The following is a 12,372-nucleotide window of genomic DNA, read 5'->3' on the forward strand; positions in this document are numbered from 1 at the left end:
ACCTATAAACTTTATATGCTGTTTAGCAACACAACCAAAAAACCTAACATAGGGAATTAATTCCATGGAAATAAAATTATTTCTACTCCTTCAAAACTTTTTTCTTTTCTATTTTATTTGTTTTGCTTATTGAAAAGAAAATAAAAGTCAAATCTATTTATTTCATGTATTTTTGTTATAGCTGCATATTTTAAATACTAAAAAGATATTTAAATTTCAATAAAAAATTGTTCATATATTAGTGTAAAGATATATAAACAATCAATGTGGATTAGGAAAGGTATGGATATTTACTAAAAATCCACTGCACATCCAGTCTTTTACAAGAATATCCTGGAATAAAAGCTCTATGATCCAGGGGTCCACCACCCACATTCTCACTGCCGAGTTCCTTAGTAATCAACTACCAAGGCACCAACATAGAACCACATGATCAGTATTTTAGGTATAAATGAGGGAATTAGCTCATTCAATTCTATAAAAAAAAAAAACCTTAAAATATTTACTGAACTTACTTACAGACAAAGAAAATTGGACACAAAGAAGTACAGTTTCTTCCCCAAGGTCACAAAGCTAATAACTGGTAAACGCAAGATTTGAACTCATCTGCCTGATTCTAAAAACTAGGTGGAAATCCCATTTGACTGTGGAGGGTCTAGCAGCAGAGCCTATCACCATATCTTTGTTCAGATCTAGCCTTAGACAGCCTGAGACAGCACCCCATTCCTATGGAACTCGAGGGCAAGTGATATCAATAAGGATTTTATATTCAGTAGTTTCTTAGGCCTCATTATATAAAGTGTCAGCAGGTCAGCAGAAAAACTCTGGGAAATATGAGTGGATCCAGAGCTTTTTGCTGATTAGAAACTCAGTCCACCAGGACAGAGTGGCCTTCCAATGAGAGGCCACATGGACATAAACTAAAGGCAGGTGAGCAATGAAAACTAGCAAAACCCTGAAACTCAAGCAAGAAGGACCCCTGCCATCCCCTGCCCAGTTGCCTCTTCGCCCGCATGGACACGATGGCAGAAGACCCAGGTTCTTGTCCAAGTTACACCATCATGGATTCTCACCCATAAAAAGTTACATCTCTATGCTCTTAAGTACCTTCCAACTCAAATATGATGAAACCAATATCTCAGCAGAATGTCTATATCTCCACTTCCTCTCTTCTATTAGGAGAATATTTCCATGGCAACAAAGCAGAAATCCAATTAAAAACACCATTCAAGAAGCCGGGAGAAAGTCTGCATAAGAGACTTTGTTCTCACGCTCAGTGAATGGAAACACAGAAAAAGTGTTCCTTCTCCCTCAGCAAGTGGGAGGCATCCTGATTGTGTGTGTGTCTGTGTGTGTGTGTGTGTGTATAAATCAAATATAATCATCTGGGATGTGTACAGATTTTTTTTAATGTCACTGTAATTTCATGGGGATGAGCCAACATTTAAAGTAATTTGAATCTAGTGTTCTGAGACAGTCTCAGTCTCTTTTGGTGGAGGAGGTGAAAGGGGAGAGTAAAGGAGGAAAGAGGTAAATGAAACAAAGAAGTAAGAATACTGCTAGGGAAAGGCAAGATGTTAATTTTGTTCCTCATTGCATCACAACAAATTAGGGACTGGCTTTCCCCCGATGTCTTATCGAGCACTGAGTTGCAGAAGAAGAGGCGACAACCCATTTCTCACTGAGATTGTGGCTGTATGTGGCATCTTATAGACACAAGTCATTTACACTGATCAAACACTCTAGCAGCAGGCCTTAATTCTCCTGTTTTGAGAGACAAGAAAACAGGAGTTCAAAGAGGATGTATAACTTGACAAAAGTCAGAGGACCAGTAAACTAAAGAGGATGAATTCAAACTCAGATCTGAATGCAGAGTCTGCTCTTCCCACTCCCAGGACTGGAAAATCCTTAACACACAGGCTCCCCAGCTCCCCTGCAGTGTTCCTGGCGCCAAGCATTTCCCATGGTAATGGTCGCCAGTTCTCACAGACACAGCGCTCTGTGCAGCCAATGAACTCCATCAGACCTTGATCATCTACCTGCCACGCCCACCGGGCTTCACCATACAGGCAGGAAAGCTGGCTTTCAAGTGCATACAAAGCCACCCCCGGTATAACCTGGGCTCTTCTGCGGCTTCTCCAGCCTAAAGGCAGCCATGAAACTGCTCACAGTCTGTACATGAGCCACACTACCTCTCTCCATCTGTGTCCCCACCTATACTACTTAGCTATGACCATTTTGAGAATCTTGGAAACAAATTTTTAAAAACAGAAAAGAAAGGATTCTGGAACAAGTGCTTAATACTTACAATTTTAAATGACAAGTTACAAATTGAGTATTGACAAACCGAATCTTCCTTTCTAAATGTCAGTTTTAAGCATTTAAATATATAATAGCAAAAAATTCTCACAAAATTAACAAAAACATAAACAATAAACTGGAATAAATTCAAAAATAATGCCCATGTTCTTAATGGAGAATCTTTAGGAATATACTGAGGGTTAAAGTAAGAGGTATGAATGTAGAGACATAAACATATTGCATGGAGGAAAGCAGTTTTGTAAAGATGTAAGTTCTCCTAAGAATAATTCAAAACTTACTAAAAACTCCCATGAAAATTCCAATTTGATTTTTTTTAACTTGAACAAAATATTTTAGAACTCTTCAGGAATAATAAAGTCATAATACTAGACAAGAAAATTTGGGATGGAAGAAAAGAATCAAAAAAAAATCAGACTGCCAGTTATTAAATAAATTTTTACACTATGTAAGATATGGTGCTGGAGTAAGGAAGGGAGATTGACAGAAGGGAACCATGAGCTCAAAAAGAGACTCTAGTGTATGTAATTATTTTGTACAGGTGGGATTTCAAATCAAAGAGAAAAGTATGAATTCAATAATTGTCCTGGGACAATCAGAATCACCTAGAAAGAATAAATTATATTCCTGTCATAATTACCACAAGATAAATTGCACATAGTGATGTAAATATTAAAAAGTACTAATAACAGCAAATACAACCCTTTGCTCTTATTAACTCAACTTCTCCTCACTATAACAAGTACTATTATAATCACCACCTTAGAGATTAAAAAAAACTACAGAAGAGATTTATTCCGTTATAAGGAAGTATTTCTAAGAATGTCAAAGATAAAACCCATAAGGAAGACATTTACTATCTTAAGAGTAGTTTGAGCCACAACAAGAATAAAAAACTTTCTGAACAAAATGAAAGGAAAGAAATGACAAGAAAAAGCTCTGTGATACATGTTGATGAAGTCACGAAGTAAATTTTCATAACATACAAAGAGCTGTCACAAAGCAACAAGAAGCTCCCTCACTTAAATGTTTGCAAAGGACAAAATGAATCATTCATTTTAAAAAATTCAAAAGGCTAATGAGTGAAAAAAGCTCAAAACTTCACTGGTCATCAAATGCAAACTAAAACAATGAAAAAGCACTTTTGCTTATCATATTGGCGAATATTTTTAAGATATTTTAGTTAGTGTCCATCTGTGGGAGAACAAATCATGAGCGACTTTTTCAGAGGATGACATATCAATGGATATGTAAACTCTGAAAAACGTACGTACACACTGACTCAACTCCACTTCTAGGAATCGTTTCCTTTAGGAAAAAAAAAAAATCAGTCCAAACAGATGTATCCATCAGGGCATTTACACAGCACTGTTTACAAAGGTGGGAAGAAAAACTGAAGTGAAATCATATCCAGCGATAGAGAATTGGTTACATAAGTTATTGTGCATTTTTTCATTCCCCAATGGAGAAGGAATTTCTAGAGTCACTTGAAAGGAGTCTGTGATGAATGTAAATGTCACATCCAGGGACTAAATTTCCAGAAGCCTTAACTAAAGGAATATACATACAAGATCACAGGAATGTCTGTACAAGAAGGATGCAAGTCAAACATTCTTTCTGACAGTGGAAAGTGGAGAAAATTTAACTGTCCACGATTAAGACAATGTTACGGTAAATCACGGTGAGCTGCGGGTGCTGAGGGATCCAGCGTTTCGCCGTGGTCCAGGGTCTTGTCCACAGCAGTCTCCCACCAAATGTGTCCGTGGACAAGAGACGACACCCGCACATCAGGAGACCCCTCCAATCTATCTGAAAGGACCGAGTGAGTCTGGAGTGGGAGGACGTCTATGATATACCCCTGAGTGAATAAAGCGAGCTGCAGAAAAACGTATAGTATGGTCTCATTTTTAAATAAATCATATATACACACACCTATACATTGATTTCTCATATGTGTATATATGTATCTCATAGGCATAAAGGTCATGAAATATATATACCAAATTTTCCACAGCTTTTACTCTCAGGAAATAATGGGAAGGGAGTTAGGGGCCTTCCTGTACCACCACAGTTCTCTTTTCAGTATTTCAGTTAAGTATACTTGGAATTTAAAAGTTTATTTAAGTCCGAAGTAAAATGGACGATGCATTCCTTAAGACAGAATGCTAAACTTGTCATTAAAAATCATGCCAGGGGAGATAGAATATTGTAGAAAAACATGTAATAAGCCGAATGGAAAATGGAGATCTCCGCACAGTAAACAGGGACAGAGTGCTGACTGGTTTTTATGACAGAGCTGATACACACTGACGAAAAGAACAGAAAATAAATGTTAAATTGTTAATTATTATCTCTGAGTAGCGGGACCAGGATAGACTCTTTTGCCCCTTTTTTCAGACTTATTATATTAAATGCAAATTATTTTTCATCTGAAAAAAGCATTTTTAGGCGTGTAGTACCACGCATTGGGGAATAATACATGAATACTTACAGAAACAAGTAACTAGGAGACACCGCAGCAGCACTACACAATGTAGAACGGGCGATCCTGATTAACATCGTGCAGTTACATAAGGACCCACAAAGTGAGAGCACCTGCTGTAACAGGGCATGGCCTCTTTCTATTTGTCAGTTGTGTCTTCAGGGCTGAGGCAGTTCTGAGCACGGCCAGTGTCAGTGCTGGTGTCTGGATGGATGCTACTGGAGGTGAGGGCACCTGCAAGTGGAGAGGAAGAACAGAAACCATCCTCTGCCTTTTCTGTCTTCTTTCTTTGTTACTTTAAAAGAGAGGAATAAATAAGATAAACTGTGTATCTTCCCTACTGAAATTTCAGTAATGAAACCGTTTTTAAAGTCTTCACAGCTTATATTCTGCCTATAACTGTCTTTTCAACAAAGCATCATATTTATTAAATGTGAATTGACTCAGTTAATTAACTCCCTGTTGAAACATTCTAGTAAAGAACATGAAATGCCGTATGTAAAAGAAGCACACCTGCAGTGACTAGCACAGCTGTCTTGACGGCAGTGCATTCAGCCCGCACCATCCTGTGGTCCTGAGCTCCTGATGCTGATAAGAGAGCACGCTGCCGCCTCAGATGGAGAGGAACTGTGAAAGAGTTTGAACTCTACAGTACTGACAAAACATAACTGACAAATCCCAGGCTCCTTTGAGGCTGTCATTTTCTGTTTCTGGCCAACCCCCGTCAATGAGCAGAACCACCCCATTCCCGAGCCATGGGACTCACGTGGGAAGCAGTTTTGGAGAAATTTCCAGGTATAGAATGTAAACAACTATACATAGATCTCTGAAAAAAGAAAAGATGCAATACTCTGATTTTGGAAGAAACTCAAAATATTCTCCTAAGCCTTAGTAGCTGGAAAGGCTGGGCTTCTCCTAAGCCACTTATTTATTTCGCAGCCAGTGAGCATCTCCCACAAACCCTGTTTCCCTGTGTCTGCTGGGAGCCTCAGGCACACTGTTGCTGTCGATCTTATAAGTCACAGGGCAGACGCGTGTCTCTCATGCCTGCAACCCTCACACAGGCTTGCCTCCTAGCCTCACTGTCTGAACTTGGCCCCATTTTCTCACCTGTTTATTTGGTATCTGTTCTTCTGTAAGCTGCCTGAAATGCTTTTTGGAACATGTCAGAAGATTCAGTGGGTAGATAAATGGACAGATGGACAGGTGAAAGATGGGCAGACAGACAGAGAGACTCCAAGAAAAGGGGAACAAAGAAAATTTCCTATGCAGAACCCTCTTCTAGTCAGGGAAGAAAACCACCACGGAGAAGTGTGAAGAGGCAGGTGGCTTAGGACTGTTTCCTGGATTCCATGAAAAGTCACACCAAGAGAGAGGGTAGAACTATAAATAATAAAAGAGAAAAGCATGCATGCTTGAAAAATATATCTACAATATGTACTTTCTAAAGAATAGATTCAAATCAGCACGGCCCAATAACACAATCCTTGGGTATTTACAGAAGTGAGAATCCCATCTCCAAACCACAAGGCATCCCTTCGGAGCACTAAGAGTCTACACGGGACGGTCATAAAGCCATAATCACAAAAGGTATGCTATCCTGCCCTTACGAGGAATGAGCAGCTGTGCTCAGGCTGCCCACGCGCCATTTACACCCCACAGCACCTCTAAGGGGGAGGGACGCCTAGCAAGCCCGTCTTTGCAGGACAGGAAACAAGTCCGGGAGAAGCTAAGCTGACCTAACATTTCTCCATCTCTCAGGACTGGTCACTCCAGAGCAGGACTCGAACTCGGACCCACGTTTGTAATCACGGTACTACCGTGCTTTGCGTGCTTTTTGTGTGTATAATACATTTGTTTCTGGCATGAAAGGATATTTAATAAATGATCGGTTGTCCTGTCTATCTCATTAGCTCACAATCAATGTTTATAGTGTTGAATTGTACTCTTTTTCCCTGGAGAAAGGAATGGAAAGAGCGGGTGTTAGAATGAGGTGGGGCTCCATTCTTTATCTGGTACCTCATCTCATCCAAGTCCGCAACCAGGGAGAAGGAGCAAATGTTCTCTTCATCTTTTAAAGAGAGGGCTCCACTGATGGTGACTTAACTCCAAAACCAAGTCTGGGGAAAGGGCACATTCAGCAACCAGAGCAGTATCACCTGTAGGAAGGCGAAAACAGCTCACGGGAGGGCTTAGGGGGTCAGCCTGATTTAATTTCAATCGATAAAACAGTAACACACTCTAAAAATACTAGCATGCAATCGATTGGCTCTTTCTTGACATCTAGCAATTTTCCACAGCCCACATGTAAAATGATCGTGAACCAGTGAAAGGAAGTGTCTACAGACAAGAAAAATCAATGCCACAGGTAGACTGAAACCCAGGCTGGAGGAAAGGAAGAGAAAGGGCATAGTAAAGAAGTGGGGAAAGGCTGGGGAAATAAAATCATCACAAGGACTCTCAAGCATCATCCAACATCATACAATCATTCAAGAGAGAGAGAGAGTTACTGAGGTCCTATTCTGTGCAAGATTGTAGAGCGGGCAAAGCAAGAGCGCAGCAACCATGGTGGCAGCAAGTGGCGGGGCTCAAATACACTTCTGATCCTGGTACCTTGCACACTTGTCCTCAGTATAAAGGCAAAAAACAAAAAGTAAAATAAAACTCTGTAAACTCAAAGCATTGTTGAAAAAAAAATTAAAGAAGACCTAAATACCTGGACAGACACACCACGCATATTCCTGGATCAGAAGACAGAGCTCTTGGAATGGCAGTGCTCCTCAAAGCGATCCGTATATTCAACGTGGTCTCGATCACAATCCCAGCGGGCTCCTCTGCAGAAACTGACTAGCTGCTGCTCAATTCATATGGGAATTCAAGGGTCTCAGCAACCAAAACGTACTTGAAAAAGAAGAACAATTTAAGAGGACTTGTAATTCTCAATTTCAATCCTTACAACTGTATCTCCAGGTGAGATTAGAGGCCATTGTGAAGATATTACTGTGTTTATCCTTATTTTCTAAATTCTCTACAATGAATATAACTGTTACAATAAAAAGAATAAAAAGTAAGGTTTCTTTTAAAATATACACACCGATTCACTCATTGGGAAAAAAATATTTTAACTATAAAGAGGTAAACAAATATCTAGTGAAAAAGGACTTTTTAAAAACAAGAATGTATTTACATTTTTCATTAATTGAAAACTGAAAAGCACAAACACATCAAGTTTCTAGGGAGACCGATGCAACAAATTGTTATTTTCAAAAATTCTAATTGAACAATGAAAACTCAAGAAAGGGAAAATTGTGATTGACACCCAAGTGCAAACACATGGAAAGCAAAGGCCTAGAAATCACAGTTCCTTTAACCCTGATACTAACTCAATAGAAGAGGAAATTCCTCACTAAGGGGACAGTGGAATCCCGTGCATAAGACAGCATACACAGTACAAACTGCACTAGAATCTGAGGTGATTTTCTTAGAAGAATTCCAAAGTTACAACATTGCTGAAAAACTATAAAAACACTGAAAGACAGATTAAAACACACAGTCATATATATTATATAGAAACATATGAAGTCTACTCCCATGTTGCATAGAAATACAAACATATTTGTTCATATATGGGCACTGAATATTTTATCCCAGCTAGAATATTTCAACTAAAACAAATAATCAATAATACACTCCTCTTGTCAAATCTACTTGATAAATTATTCTGCTATGTAACCATAATGTGTTTAAGATAGATCTAAAATTAGTGAAAAAGATCTTTGTATGGTTTCTTGAACTCTTCTCAAAATTCCAAGCTTAATTTTAAAATAGATCTGAGCAGTATTTCTATATTAACTTTTCCCTCGTGAAATGAACAACACAGTCTGTTGTCAAAATTCTGTCCTTAGAATGATTCACGAGCACCGTATCCTAACAAAACTGCTGGACAGAAAGGCACTATTCAGACACTGTGACCAAACAAATGAAACACAAGGAAGACAGTGACCCTATTCTGGAGAGCTTACCGTATGTTTCAACACCGGGTATTTATTTGATTGGTTTGATTGGTTAGCAAAATAAAATCATTCAAGTACTTTCTGCTTTGAGCATTCAGTAAGTCATGACTCTGTTGTTAGTGTCATGAGAAGGAAAGACTTAAGCATGACTTGATTAGGTCAATTAGCAAAAGCCATCACTGGGGAGTGAGTAATAAAGAAGTTAACTGATAGCAATGCTTCTGCCTACAAGAGACCTAAAATAAACCTACACTGATCTCTTTAAGGAAATGAGGAGATGAGGCCCCAATGAGAAAAACAAAAACTAACAAGAAATCAAAAAAGTAAAGACTTTTTCATTAATGGTTCCAGGAAGGAGTGGAGCATGGTGGTGAGGATCACAGATGCTTGGGACAAACATGAGGGTCTGAATTCCAACAGCACTGTGTAGCTTTGACACTGATAAGTCAGTGAAATTTTCTGAATCTCAGTCTCCTATCCATAGACTGGGGACAACAACAGCACCCGTCTCCTAGAACGGTCCTAATAATTAAGTTATTTTATATATAAAAAGTTAAATAAAATACCTCAGATATTAAATATTACCCCAAAAGCACAAGGAAAAAAGAAAACAGAGATAAATTGGATTTCATCAAAATTTAAAACTTTGCTTCAAATGTCACCATCCAGAAAGTGAAAAAACAACACACAGGAGAAAAATTTTTCAAATCATTTATCTGATAAGGAATTTGTATCTATAAAAAAAAAAAAACAAAAAGGACCTCCTACAACTCAACAATAAAAAGGCAACTCAATTAAAAAATGAATAGAGGATCTGAAAAATATTTTTCAAGGAAAATATACAGATGGCCAATAAGCACAAAGAAACGATGTTCAATATCATTAGCTGTAAGGGAAATCAAGTCAAAACCACTAGGAGAAACCGCTTCACACTCACTACAATAGGTTATAATCAAAAAAAGAGTAACAAGCACTAATGAGGACACAGAAGTTGCAGAGGTCGCAGCCGTTGCTGTTGAGGATATAACACAGCGTAGCCAACTTGGAAAAATGCCTGTCAGGTCCTTAGAGAGTTGAACATTTGGTTTCTGAATGACCAGGCAATTTTGCTTCCTAAGCACACACGTAAGAGAACTGAAAACAAATGTTGACATAAAAAATCCTACAGGAATATTCACGGTGCCATTACTCATCACAGCCAAAAAGCAGAAACAACACAAATGTCTATCACGTGATGAATGGGTAAACAGAGGGGCCCAGCCATACAGTGGAATATTATTCAGCAATAGCAAAGCATAGAGTACTGACCCAGGCCACAACTTGGACAAATATTGAAAACGTTACTCAGTGTGAAAGAAGTCAGTCACAATAGATGGTTCCACTTACATGAAGTAACTAGATTTACATGAAATTTCCAGCACAGGCAAATCCACAGAGAGAGAAAAGTGGCTCCCTGGGGCTGTGGGAGGATGGGGAAGATGGGAATGTCTGCATATGCGTAAGGGGCTTCCTGTTGGGGGGATGAAAATGTTCTAAGATTGACTGGGATGAACAATTCTGGGCATAGAGTAAAAACCGCCGTACATTTTAATGGGTGAATTGTTATTAAAACTGGTAAGAAAAAAAGCACCTCCAGCCAGTTACCTTCACATAGTAAATGCAAATTGCTAAATTTTATTACAGGAAAAAGAAACTGCCCTCAGCATGAAAGCAGGAGTTCAGCAAATGTGAGTTAACCGAAATTGGAAAAGAGCATTTCACTTGAAACAGTTGCTGAGTGTACACAAATTATTAAGACATGACAAGGAAAATCAGTTTGACATCACGAAGAAGCATTCTGCTTCAAATGCAGATCAAGGATTCGGCAAGCCCAGCTGCTACAAATGACCAGAGAAGAAACCTGGTTCTTTAAACAAGCGCCAGAGCCAACAAGGAAATAATGGTGAGGAAAGCAGGCGGCCGAAAATCTGGAACAGTTTGCTACAAATACTTTCTCCACTGAAAATTCAAAAACAAAATGAAAGTGATGTGATGTTGTGTTGACCTCACGTGAATGGGCTTCCTCCGGTGCTCGACAGTTTTGTAACCCCGAATGAGAGACTCAGGAGAATCATCATGGCTCCTGGGAGTCCCCAATTGACTGCCCACCAGCTCGCTGACCACCATCACATCTGCCAGGGTTGAATTGCAGAGAAGAGACCAACTTCTGAAAGGCACAGGAAATATAGACAAGGGAAGAAAAGGCTGCAGTCAGTCCTGGGACAGAGGCCTTCTGAGCAGAGGCCAGAAGGCTGCAGGTGAACATGAGTGGCCCTGGGGCAGAAAGGGACCACGGGGAAGCAGACCTCAATTCTCTTCTCTCTCTCCCTCGGCTAGGAGAGATAAAGTCTGCATCCTTCTCACCTGGAACTGTGGGTTCTGGCTGGCAGAAGTCTTACCAACATGGAATGAATTACTCAAGACTGTGGAAAAAGGAAAGAAAGCGAGAGGGATTAGGGAGCCAACTCCAAGAACCTCTCAAATGCTCCCATATTTATTGTGTATAATCAAAGGAAATAGTCTTTAACAGTTGTGTGATAGTAAGGAGGAACTTCGTGAAAGACGGGATGAGGCAGAGATTGTAGAATCCGCAATGAGTAAAAAGGCTTAGTTTACCTTTAGGGGAGACATGGGGAGAGGGGAACAAGATAAATTCTTTAGATATCTTCATTACAAAGCAGACCACCAGATCAGCCAGGTCCCTGTTTTGGGAATAATGTACTATCTAACAGCAAGCATGCCCAGCGTTTATAGTTGAGTGCCTGGATCATTGCTGTGCAGAAATCTTCCACGCAGGTCTGCACAGGTAGAAGTGCCACAACGTGCTCAGAAATTATACCGTCAGCACCCCTGGGCTCCCATGGACTGGTTTCACATTAACCAAACTCATGAGAGACTGATGCAAGAAAACCAGAAATTTAATTTATTAATGTAACAGGAGATGTGAAACTACAAACCAGACTGAAATATCAGAGTTCAACAATGAGTACAGATTCTCCTCAACAGCCCAATCACAGGCAGGCAGTCACATGACAAGAGTGGACAGAAGCAGAGCAGGAAGGGTTTCTAGATTAACTCAATGGACTAAATTTCTGTTATACGAACAGATCTGCTGCCCAGAAGACATTTAACGCCAATCACGGTGCACTGTCCGTGGACAGTGGCTGAGACACGACTGTGAGCACCTGTGTAACTCTCCTTTCCCTGTCCTTTCTGGGCTAAGTGATGCACAGAGGTACAGAGATCCAGGGATGCAGATACCTCTAAACACCCAAAGCCCATCCCTGGGAGCCTGGAAACCAGACAGCCAGGGTTTAAATACCAGCTCTGTCACTTACTAGCTCTGTGACTTTGGCCAACTTACTTACTCCCTCCGTGCCTCAATTTCCACATTGTAAACCTGGGATAACTATCAAACCTTCCTTACTCACTTGTTGTGAAGATTGAAGGATTCATTTCTGTAAAACGCTCAGAAAAGAATGTAGCAAATTTTTGGTGCTCAACAAATGTGAATTTAAT

Source organism: Camelus dromedarius, unplaced genomic scaffold (assembly GCF_036321535.1).
Source record: "Camelus dromedarius isolate mCamDro1 unplaced genomic scaffold, mCamDro1.pat HAP1_SCAFFOLD_179, whole genome shotgun sequence".
Classification (NCBI taxonomy): Eukaryota; Metazoa; Chordata; class Mammalia; order Artiodactyla; family Camelidae; genus Camelus; species Camelus dromedarius.